The following is a 13,631-nucleotide window of genomic DNA, read 5'->3' as shown; positions in this document are numbered from 1 at the left end:
ATAGAAAAAAAGTTACTCACCGATATCCACGAAACAAACAAACGGATTTCATCTCCGCGTTTTGAGCAATATTAGAACAAAGACGACCGTTTCCGGCGTAATTTGACGCGCTGAATGCGATAAAACAAGTTTTAGGTCGCTAGCATGTATAGAAAAAAAGTTACTCACCGATATCTGAAAAACAAACAAACGGACTTCGACTTCGTGTTTTAAGCAATATCAAAACAAAGACGACCGTTTCCGGCGTAATTTGACGCGCTGAATGCGATAAAACAAGTTTTAGGTCGCTAGCATGTATAGAAAAAAAGTTACTCACCGATATCCACGAAACAAACAAACGGAATTCGACTCCGCGTTTTGAGCAATATCAGAACAAAGACGACCGTTTCCGGAGTAATTTGACGCGCTGAATGCGATAAAACAAGTTTTAGGTCGCTAGCATGTATAGAAAAAAAGTTACTCACCGATATCTGAAAAACAAACAAACGGACTTCGACTTCGTGTTTTAAGCAATATCAAAACAAAGACGACCGTTTCCGGCGTAATTTGACGCGCTGAATGCGATAAAACAAGTTTTAGGTCGCCAGCATGTATAGAAAAAAAGTTATCAGCCGATATCTGAAAAACAAACAAACGGACTTCGACTTCGTGTTTTGAGCAATATCAAAACAAAGACGACCCTTTCCGGCGTAATTTGACGCGCTGAATGCGATAAAACAAGTTTTAGGTCGCTAGCATGTATAGAAAAAAAGTTACTCACCGATATCCACGAAACAAACAAACGGATTTCATCTCCGCGTTTTGAGCAATATTAGAACAAAGACGACCGTTTCCGGCGTAATTTGACGCGCTGAATGCGATAAAACAAGTTTTAGGTCGCTAGCATGTATAGAAAAAAAGTTACTCACCGATATCTGAAAAACAAACAAACGGACTTCGACTTCGTGTTTTAAGCAATATCAAAACAAAGACGACCGTTTCCGGCGTAATTTGACGCGCTGAACGCGATAAAACAAGTTTTAGGTCGCTAGCATGTATAGAAAAAAAGTTACTCACCGATATCCACGAAACAAACAAACGGAATTCATCTCCGCGTTTTGAGCAATATCAGAACAAAGTCGACCGTTTCCGGCGTAATTTGACGCGCTGAATGCGATAAAACAAGTTTTAGGTCGCTAGCATGTATAGAAAAAAAGTTACTCACCGATATCTGAAAATCAAACAAACGGACTTCGACTTCGTGTTTTAAGCAATATCAAAACAAAGACGACCGTTTCCGGCGTAATTTGACGCGCTGAATGCGATAAAACAAGTTTTAGGCCGCTAGCATGTATAGAAAAGAAGTTACTCACCGATATCCACGAAACAAACAAACGGAATTCGAATTCGTGTTTTGAGCAATATCAGAACAAAGACGACCGTTTCCGGCGTAATTTGACGCGCTGAATGCGATAAAACAAGTTTTAGGTCGCCAGCATGTATAGAAAAAAAGTTACTCACCGATATCTGAAAAACAAACAAACGGACTTCGACTTCGTGTTTTGAGCAATATCAAAACAAAGACGACCCTTTCCGGCGTAATTTGACGCGCTGAATGCGATAAAACAAGTTTTAGGTCGCTAGCATGTATAGAAAAAAAGTTACTCACCGATATCCACGAAACAAACAAACGGAATTCGACTTCGTGTTTTGAGCAATATCAGAACAAAGACGACCGTTTCCGGCGTAATTTGACGCGCTGAATGCGATAAAACAAGTTTTAGGTCGCCTGCATGTATAGAAAAAAAGTTATCAACCGATATCTGAAAAACAAACAAACGGAATTCGACTCCGTGTTTTGAGCAATATCAGAACAAAGACGACCGTTTCCGGCGTAATTTGACGCGCTGAATGCGATAAAACAAGTTTTAGGTCGCCAGCATGTATAGTAAAAAAGTTATCAACCGATATCTGAAAAACAAACAAACGGACTTCGACTTCGTGTTTTGAGCAATATCAAAACAAAGACGACCGTTTCCGGCGTAATTTGACGCGCTGAATGCGATAAAACAAGTTTTAGGTCGCTAGCATGTATAGAAAAAAAGTTACTCACCGATATCCACGAAACAAACAAACGGATTTCATCTCCGCGTTTTGAGCAATATTAGAACAAAGACGACCGTTTCCGGCGTAATTTGACGCGCTGAATGCGATAAAACAAGTTTTAGGTCGCTAGCATGTATAGAAAAAAAGTTACTCACCGATATCTGAAAAACAAACAAACGGACTTCGACTTCGTGTTTTAAGCAATATCAAAACAAAGACGACCGTTTCCGGCGTAATTTGACGCGCTGAATGCGATAAAACAAGTTTTAGGTCGCTAGCATGTATAGAAAAAAAGTTACTCACCGATATCCACGAAACAAACAAACGGAATTCGACTCCGCGTTTTGAGCAATATCAGAACAAAGACGACCGTTTCCGGAGTAATTTGACGCGCTGAATGCGATAAAACAAGTTTTAGGTCGCTAGCATGTATAGAAAAAAAGTTATCAGCCGATATCTGAAAAACAAACAAACGGACTTCGACTTCGTGTTTTGAGCAATATCAAAACAAAGACGACCCTTTCCGGCGTAATTTGACGCGCTGAATGCGATAAAACAAGTTTTAGGTCGCCAGCATGTATAGAAAAAAAGTTACTCACCGATATCCACGAAACAAACAAACGGATTTCATCTCCGCGTTTTGAGCAATATTAGAACAAAGACGACCGTTTCCGGCGTAATTTGACGCGCTGAATGCGATAAAACAAGTTTTAGGTCGCCAGCATGTATAGAAAAAAAGTTATCAACCGATATCTGAAAAACAAACAAACGGAATTCGACTCCGTGTTTTGAGCAATATCGGAACAAAGACGACCGTTTCCGGCGTAATTTGACGCGCTGAATGCGATAAAACAAGTTTTAGGCCGCTAGCATGTATAGAAAAGAAGTTACTCACCGATATCCACGAAACAAACAAACGGAATTCGACTTCGCGTTTTGAGCAATATCAGAACAAAGACGACCGTTTCCGGCGTAATTTGACGCGCTGAATGCGATGAAACAAGTTTCAGGTCGCTAGCATGTATAGAAAAAAAGTTACTCACCGATATCCACGAAACAAACAAACGGAATTCGACTCCGTGTTTTGAGCAATATCAGAACAAAGACGACCGTTTCCGGCGTAATTTGACGCGCTGAATGCGATAAAACAAGTTTTAGGTCGCCAGCATGTATAGTAAAAAAGTTATCAACCGATATCTGAAAAACAAACAAACGGACTTCGACTTCGTGTTTTGAGCAATATCAAAACAAAGACGACCCTTTCCGGCGTAATTTGACGCGCTGAATGCGATAAAACAAGTTTTAGGTCGCTAGCATGTATAGAAAAAAAGTTACTCACCGATATCCACGAAACAAACAAACGGAATTCGACTCCGCGTTTTGAGCAATATCAGAACAAAGACGTCCGTTTCCGACGTAATTTGACGCGCTGAATGCGATAAAACAAGTTTTAGGTCGCTAGCATGTATAGAAAAAAAGTTACTCACCGATATCTGAAAAACAAACAAACGGACTTCGACTTCGTGTTTTAAGCAATATCAAAACAAAGACGACCGTTTCCGGCGTAATTTGACGCGCTGAACGCGATAAAACAAGTTTTAGGTCGCTAGCATGTATAGAAAAAAAGTTACTCACCGATATCCACGAAACAAACAAACGGAATTCATCTCCGCGTTTTGAGCAATATCAGAACAAAGACGACCGTTTCCGGCGTAATTTGACGCGCTGAATGCGATAAAACAAGTTTTAGGTCGCTAGCATGTATAGAAAAAAAGTTACTCACCGATATCTGAAAATCAAACAAACGGACTTCGACTTCGTGTTTTAAGCAATATCAAAACAAAGACGACCGTTTCCGGCGTAATTTGACGCGCTGAATGCGATAAAACAAGTTTTAGGCCGCTAGCATGTATAGAAAAGAAGTTACTCACCGATATCCACGAAACAAACAAACGGAATTCGAATTCGTGTTTTGAGCAATATCAGAACAAAGACGACCGTTTCCGGCGTAATTTGACGCGCTGAATGCGATAAAACAAGTTTTAGGTCGCCAGCATGTATAGAAAAAAAGTTACTCACCGATATCTGAAAAACAAACAAACGGACTTCGACTTCGTGTTTTGAGCAATATCAAAACAAAGACGACCCTTTCCGGCGTAATTTGACGCGCTGAATGCGATAAAACAAGTTTTAGGTCGCTAGCATGTATAGAAAAAAAGTTACTCACCGATATCCACGAAACAAACAAACGGAATTCGACTTCGTGTTTTGAGCAATATCAGAACAAAGACGACCGTTTCCGGCGTAATTTGACGCGCTGAATGCGATAAAACAAGTTTTAGGTCGCCTGCATGTATAGAAAAAAAGTTATCAACCGATATCTGAAAAACAAACAAACGGAATTCGACTCCGTGTTTTGAGCAATATCAGAACAAAGACGACCGTTTCCGGCGTAATTTGACGCGCTGAATGCGATAAAACAAGTTTTAGGTCGCCAGCATGTATAGTAAAAAAGTTATCAACCGATATCTGAAAAACAAACAAACGGACTTCGACTTCGTGTTTTGAGCAATATCAAAACAAAGACGACCGTTTCCGGCGTAATTTGACGCGCTGAATGCGATAAAACAAGTTTCAGGTCGCTAGCATGTATAGAAAAAAAGTTACTCACCGATATCCACGAAACAAACAAACGGATTTCATCTCCGCGTTTTGAGCAATATTAGAACAAAGACGACCGTTTCCGGCGTAATTTGACGCGCTGAATGCGATGAAACAAGTTTTAGGTCGCTAGCATGTATAGAAAAAAAGTTACTCACCGATATCTGAAAAACAAACAAACGGACTTCGACTTCGTGTTTTAAGCAATATCAAAACAAAGACGACCGTTTCCGGCGTAATTTGACGCGCTGAATGCGATAAAACAAGTTTTAGGTCGCTAGCATGTATAGAAAAAAAGTTACTCACCGATATCCACGAAACAAACCAACGGAATTCGACTCCGCGTTTTGAGCAATATCAGAACAAAGACGACCGTTTCCGGAGTAATTTGACGCGCTGAATGCGATAAAACAAGTTTTAGGTCGCTAGCATGTATAGAAAAAAAGTTACTCACCGATATCTGAAAAACAAACAAACGGACTTCGACTTCTTGTTTTAAGCAATATCAAAACAAAGACGACCGTTTCCGGCGTAATTTGACGCGCTGAATGCGATAAAACAAGTTTTAGGTCGCCAGCATGTATAGAAAAAAAGTTATCAGCCGATATCTGAAAAACAAACAAACGGACTTCGACTTCGTGTTTTGAGCAATATCAAAACAAAGACGACCCTTTCCGGCGTAATTTGACGCGCTGAATGCGATAAAACAAGTTTTAGGTCGCTAGCATGTATAGAAAAAAAGTTACTCACCGATATCCACGAAACAAACAAACGGAATTCGACTTCGTGTTTTGAGCAATATCAGAACAAAGACGACCGTTTCCGGCGTAATTTGACGCGCTGAATGCGATAAAACAAGTTTTAGGTCGCTAGCATGTATAGAAAAAAAGTTACTCACCGATATCTGAAAAACAAACAAACGGACTTCGACTCCGTGTTTTGAGCAATATCAGAACAAAGACGACCGTTTCCGGCGTAATTTGACGCGCTGAATGCGATAAAACAAGTTTTAGGTCGCCAGCATGTATAGAAAAAAAGTTACTCACCGATATCCACGAAACAAACAAACGGATTTCATCTCCGCGTTTTGAGCAATATTAGAACAAAGACGACCGTTTCCGGCGTAATTTGACGCGCTGAATGCGATAAAACAAGTTTTAGGTCGCTAGCATGTATAGAAAAAAGGTTACTCACCGATATCTGAAAAACAAACAAACGGACTTCGACTTCGTGTTTTAAGCAATATCAAAACAAAGACGACCGTTTCCGGCGTAATTTGACGCGCTGAATGCGATAAAACAAGTTTTAGGTCGCTAGCATGTATAGAAAAAAAGTTACTCACCGATATCCACGAAACAAACAAACGGAATTCGACTCCGCGTTTTGAGCAATATCAGAACAAAGACGACCGTTTCCGGAGTAATTTGACGCGCTGAATGCGATAAAACAAGTTTTAGGTCGCTAGCATGTATAGAAAAAAAGTTACTCACCGATATCTGAAAAACAAACAAACGGACTTCGACTTCGTGTTTTAAGCAATATCAAAACAAAGACGACCGTTTCCGGCGTAATTTGACGCGCTGAATGCGATAAAACAAGTTTTAGGTCGCCAGCATGTATAGAAAAAAAGTTATCAGCCGATATCTGAAAAACAAACAAACGGACTTCGACTTCGTGTTTTGAGCAATATCAAAACAAAGACGACCCTTTCCGGCGTAATTTGACGCGCTGAATGCGATAAAACAAGTTTTAGGTCGCTAGCATGTATAGAAAAAAAGTTACTCACCGATATCCACGAAACAAACAAACGGATTTCATCTCCGCGTTTTGAGCAATATTAGAACAAAGACGACCGTTTCCGGCGTAATTTGACGCGCTGAATGCGATAAAACAAAATTTAGGTCGCTAGCATGTATAGAAAAAAAGTTACTCACCGATATCTGAAAAACAAACAAACGGACTTCGACTTCGTGTTTTAAGCAATATCAAAACAAAGACGACCGTTTCCGGCGTAATTTGACGCGCTGAACGCGATAAAACAAGTTTTAGGTCGCTAGCATGTATAGAAAAAAAGTTACTCACCGATATCCACGAAACAAACAAACGGAATTCATCTCCGCGTTTTGAGCAATATCAGAGCAAAGTCGACCGTTTCCGGCGTAATTTGACGCGCTGAATGCGATAAAACAAGTTTTAGGTCGCTAGCATGTATAGAAAAAAAGTTACTCACCGATATCTGAAAATCAAACAAACGGACTTCGACTTCGTGTTTTAAGCAATATCAAAACAAAGACGACCGTTTCCGGCGTAATTTGACGCGCTGAATGCGATAAAACAAGTTTTAGGCCGCTAGCATGTATAGAAAAGAAGTTACTCACCGATATCCACGAAACAAACAAACGGAATTCGAATTCGTGTTTTGAGCAATATCAGAACAAAGACGACCGTTTCCGGCGTAATTTGACGCGCTGAATGCGATAAAACAAGTTTTAGGTCGCCAGCATGTATAGAAAAAAAGTTACTCACCGATATCTGAAAAACAAACAAACGGACTTCGACTTCGTGTTTTGAGCAATATCAAAACAAAGACGACCCTTTCCGGCGTAATTTGACGCGCTGAATGCGATAAAACAAGTTTTAGGTCGCTAGCATGTATAGAAAAAAAGTTACTCACCGATATCCACGAAACAAACAAACGGAATTCATCTCCGCGTTTTGAGCAATATCAGAGCAAAGTCGACCGTTTCCGGCGTAATTTGACGCGCTGAATGCGATAAAACAAGTTTTAGGTCGCTAGCATGTATAGAAAAAAAGTTACTCACCGATATCTGAAAATCAAACAAACGGACTTCGACTTCGTGTTTTAAGCAATATCAAAACAAAGACGACCGTTTCCGGCGTAATTTGACGCGCTGAATGCGATAAAACAAGTTTTAGGCCGCTAGCATGTATAGAAAAGAAGTTACTCACCGATATCCACGAAACAAACAAACGGAATTCGAATTCGTGTTTTGAGCAATATCAGAACAAAGACGACCGTTTCCGGCGTAATTTGACGCGCTGAATGCGATAAAACAAGTTTTAGGTCGCCAGCATGTATAGAAAAAAAGTTACTCACCGATATCTGAAAAACAAACAAACGGACTTCGACTTCGTGTTTTGAGCAATATCAAAACAAAGACGACCCTTTCCGGCGTAATTTGACGCGCTGAATGCGATAAAACAAGTTTTAGGTCGCTAGCATGTATAGAAAAAAAGTTACTCACCGATATCCACGAAACAAACAAACGGAATTCGACTTCGTGTTTTGAGCAATATCAGAACAAAGACGACCGTTTCCGGCGTAATTTGACGCGCTGAATGCGATAAAACAAGTTTTAGGTCGCCTGCATGTATAGAAAAAAAGTTATCAACCGATATCTGAAAAACAAACAAACGGAATTCGACTCCGTGTTTTGAGCAATATCAGAACAAAGACGACCGTTTCCGGCGTAATTTGACGCGCTGAATGCGATAAAACAAGTTTTAGGTCGCCAGCATGTATAGTAAAAAAGTTATCAACCGATATCTGAAAAACAAACAAACGGACTTCGACTTCGTGTTTTGAGCAATATCAAAACAAAGACGACCGTTTCCGGCGTAATTTGACGCGCTGAATGCGATAAAACAAGTTTTAGGTCGCTAGCATGTATAGAAAAAAAGTTACTCACCGATATCCACGAAACAAACAAACGGATTTCATCTCCGCGTTTTGAGCAATATTAGAACAAAGACGACCGTTTCCGGCGTAATTTGACGCGCTGAATGCGATAAAACAAGTTTTAGGTCGCTAGCATGTATAGAAAAAAAGTTACTCACCGATATCTGAAAAACAAACAAACGGACTTCGACTTCGTGTTTTAAGCAATATCAAAACAAAGACGACCGTTTCCGGCGTAATTTGACGCGCTGAATGCGATAAAACAAGTTTTAGGTCGCTAGCATGTATAGAAAAAAAGTTACTCACCGATATCCACGAAACAAACAAACGGAATTCGACTCCGCGTTTTGAGCAATATCAGAACAAAGACGACCGTTTCCGGAGTAATTTGACGCGCTGAATGCGATAAAACAAGTTTTAGGTCGCTAGCATGTATAGAAAAAAAGTTATCAGCCGATATCTGAAAAACAAACAAACGGACTTCGACTTCGTGTTTTGAGCAATATCAAAACAAAGACGACCCTTTCCGGCGTAATTTGACGCGCTGAATGCGATAAAACAAGTTTTAGGTCGCCAGCATGTATAGAAAAAAAGTTACTCACCGATATCCACGAAACAAACAAACGGATTTCATCTCCGCGTTTTGAGCAATATTAGAACAAAGACGACCGTTTCCGGCGTAATTTGACGCGCTGAATGCGATAAAACAAGTTTTAGGTCGCTAGCATGTATAGAAAAAAAGTTACTCACCGATATCTGAAAAACAAACAAACGGACTTCGACTTCGTGTTTTAAGCAATATCAAAACAAAGACGACCGTTTCCGGCGTAATTTGACGCGCTGAATGCGATAAAACAAGTTTTAGGTCGCTAGCATGTATAGAAAAAAAGTTACTCACCGATATCCACGAAACAAACAAACGGAATTCGACTCCGCGTTTTGAGCAATATCAGAACAAAGACGACCGTTTCCGGAGTAATTTGACGCGCTGAATGCGATAAAACAAGTTTTAGGTCGCTAGCATGTATAGAAAAAAAGTTACTCACCGATATCTGAAAAACAAACAAACGGACTTCGACTTCGTGTTTTAAGCAATATCAAAACAAAGACGACCGTTTCCGGCGTAATTTGACGCGCTGAATGCGATAAAACAAGTTTTAGGTCGCCAGCATGTATAGAAAAAAAGTTATCAGCCGATATCTGAAAAACAAACAAACGGACTTCGACTTCGTGTTTTGAGCAATATCAAAACAAAGACGACCCTCTCCGGCGTAATTTGACGCGCTGAATGCGATAAAACAAGTTTTAGGTCGCTAGCATGTATAGAAAAAAAGTTACTCACCGATATCCACGAAACAAACAAACGGAATTCGACTTCGTGTTTTGGGCAATATCAGAACAAAGACGACCGTTTCCGGCGTAATTTGACGCGCTGAATGCGATAAAACAAGTTTTAGGTCGCTAGCATGTATAGAAAAAAAGTTACTCACCGATATCTGAAAAACAAACAAACGGACTTCGACTTCGTGTTTTAAGCAATATCAAAACAAAGACGACCGTTTCCGGCGTAATTTGACGCGCTGAATGCGATAAAACAAGTTTCAGGTCGCTAGCATGTATAGAAAAAAAGTTACTCACCGATATCCACGAAACAAACAAACGGAATTCGACTCCGCGTTTTGAGCAATATCAGAACAAAGACGACCGTTTCCGGAGTAATTTGACGCGCTGAATGCGATAAAACAAGTTTTAGGTCGCTAGCATGTATAGAAAAAAAGTTACTCACCGATATCTGAAAAACAAACAAACGGACTTCGACTTCGTGTTTTAAGCAATATCAAAACAAAGACGACCGTTTCCGGCGTAATTTGACGCGCTGAATGCGATAAAACAAGTTTTAGGTCGCCAGCATGTATAGAAAAAAAGTTATCAGCCGATATCTGAAAAACAAACAAACGGACTTCGACTTCGTGTTTTGAGCAATATCAAAACAAAGACGACCCTTTCCGGCGTAATTTGACGCGCTGAATGCGATAAAACAAGTTTTAGGTCGCTAGCATGTATAGAAAAAAAGTTACTCACCGATATCCACGAAACAAACAAACGGAATTCGACTTCGTGTTTTGAGCAATATCAGAACAAAGACGACCGTTTCCGGCGTAATTTGACGCGCTGAATGCGATAAAACAAGTTTTAGGTCGCTAGCATGTATAGAAAAAAAGTTACTCACCGATATCTGAAAAACAAACAAACGGACTTCGACTTCGTGTTTTAAGCAATATCAAAACAAAGACGACCGTTTCCGGCGTAATTTGACGCGCTGAATGCGATAAAACAAGTTTGAGGTCGCCAGCATGTATAGTAAAAAAGTTATCAACCGATATCTGAAAAACAAACAAACGGACTTCGACTTCGTGTTTTAAGCAATATCAAAACAAAGACGACCGTTTCCGGCGTAATTTGACGCGCTGAATGCGATAAAACAAGTTTTAGGTCGCTAGCATGTATAGAAAAAAAGTTACTCACCGATATCTGAAAAACAAACAAACGGACTTCGACTTCGTGTTTTAAGCAATATCAAAACAAAGACGACCGTTTCCGGCGTAATTTGACGCGCTGAACGCGATAAAACAAGTTTTAGGCCGCTAGCATGTATAGAAAAGAAGTTACTCACCGATATCCACGAAACAAACAAACGGAATTCGACTTCGTGTTTTGAGCAATATCAGAACAAAGACGACCGTTTCCGGCGTAATTTGACGCGCTGAATGCGATAAAACAAGTTTTAGGTCGCTAGCATGTATAGAAAAAAAGTTACTCACCGATATCCACGAAACAAACAAACGGAATTCGACTTCGTGTTTTGAGCAATATCAGAACAAAGACGACCGTTTCCGGCGTAATTTGACGCGCTGAATGCGATAAAACAAGTTTTAGGTCGCCTGCATGTATAGAAAAAAAGTTATCAACCGATATCTGAAAAACAAACAAACGGAATTCGACTCCGTGTTTTGAGCAATATCAGAACAAAGACGACCGTTTCCGGCGTAATTTGACGCGCTGAATGCGATAAAACAAGTTTTAGGTCGCCAGCATGTATAGTAAAAAAGTTATCAACCGATATCTGAAAAACAAACAAACGGACTTCGACTTCGTGTTTTGAGCAATATCGAAACAAAGACGACCGTTTCCGGCGTAATTTGACGCGCTGAATGCGATAAAACAAGTTTTAGGTCGCTAGCATGTATAGAAAAAAAGTTACTCACCGATATCCACAAAACAAACAAACGGATTTCATCTCCGCGTTTTGAGCAATATTAGAACAAAGACGACCGTTTCCGGCGTAATTTGACGCGCTGAATGCGATAAAACAAGTTTTAGGTCGCTAGCATGTATAGAAAAAAAGTTACTCACCGATATCTGAAAAACAAACAAACGGACTTCGACTTCGTGTTTTAAGCAATATCAAAACAAAGACGACCGTTTCCGGCGTAATTTGACGCGCTGAATGCGATAAAACAAGTTTTAGGTCGCTAGCATGTATAGAAAAAAAGTTACTCATCGATATCCACGAAACAAACAAACGGAATTCGACTCCGCGTTTTGAGCAATATCAGAACAAAGACGACCGTTTCCGGAGTAATTTGACGCGCTGAATGCGATAAAACAAGTTTTAGGTCGCTAGCATGTATAGAAAAAAAGTTACTCACCGATATCCACGAAACAAACAAACGGAATTCATCTCCGCGTTTTGAGCAATATCAGAACAAAGACGACCGTTTCCGGCGTAATTTGACGCGCTGAATGCGATAAAACAAGTTTTAGGTCGCTAGCATGTATAGAAAAAAAGTTATCAACCGATATCTGAAAAACAAACAAACGGAATTCGACTCCGTGTTTTGAGCAATATCAGAACAAAGACGACCGTTTCCGGCGTAATTTGACGCGCTGAATGCGATAAAACAAGTTTTAGGTCGCCTGCATGTATAGAAAAAAAGTTATCAACCGATATCTGAAAAACAAACAAACGAAATTCGACTTCGTGTTTTGAGCAATATCAGAACAAAGACGACCGTTTCCGGCGTAATTTGACGCGCTGAATGCGATAAAACAAGTTTTAGGTCGCCAGCATGTATAGTAAAAAAGTTATCAACCGATATCTGAAAAACAAACAAACGGACTTCGACTTCGTGTTTTGAGCAATATCAAAACAAAGACGACCGTTTCCGGCGTAATTTGACGCGCTGAATGCGATAAAACAAGTTTTAGGTCGCTAGCATGTATAGAAAAAAAGTTACTCACCGATATCCACGAAACAAACAAACGGATTTCATCTCCGCGTTTTGAGCAATATTAGAACAAAGACGACCGTTTCCGGCGTAATTTGACGCGCTGAATGCGATAAAACAAGTTTTAGGTCGCTAGCATGTATAGAAAAAAAGTTACTCACCGATATCTGAAAAACAAACAAACGGACTTCGACTTCGTGTTTTAAGCAATATCAAAACAAAGACGACCGTTTCCGGCGTAATTTGACGCGCTGAATGCGATAAAACAAGTTTTAGGTCGCCAGCATGTATAGAAAAAAAGTTATCAGCCGATATCTGAAAAACAAACAAACGGACTTCGACTTCGTGTTTTGACCAATATCAGAACAAAGACGACCGTTTCCGGCGTAATTCGACGCGCTGAATGCGATAAAACAAGTTTTAGGTCGCTAGCATGTATAGAAAAAAAGTTACTCACCGATATCCACCAAACAAACAAACGGAATTCGACTTCGCGTTTTGAGCAATATCAGAACAAAGACGACCGTTTCCGGCGTAATTTGACGCGCTGAATGCGATAAAACAAGTTTCAGGTCGCTAGCATGTATAGAAAAAAAGTTACTCACCGATATCCACGAAACAAACAAACGGAATTCGACTCCGTGTTTTGAGCAATATCAGAACAAAGACGACCGTTTCCGGCGTAATTTGACGCGCTGAATGCGATAAAACAAGTTTCAGGTCGCTAGCATGTATAGAAAAAAAGTTACTCACCGATATCCACGAAACAAACAAACGGAATTCGACTCCGTGTTTTGAGCAATATCAGAACAAAGACGACCGTTTCCGGCGTAATTTGACGCGCTGAATGCGATAAAACAAGTTTTAGGCCGCTAGCATGTATAGAAAAGAAGTTA

Source organism: Diprion similis, chromosome 4, assembly GCF_021155765.1.
Source record: "Diprion similis isolate iyDipSimi1 chromosome 4, iyDipSimi1.1, whole genome shotgun sequence".
NCBI lineage: Eukaryota > Metazoa > Arthropoda > Insecta > Hymenoptera > Diprionidae > Diprion > Diprion similis.
Note: the sequence above shows the minus strand (reverse complement) of the source record.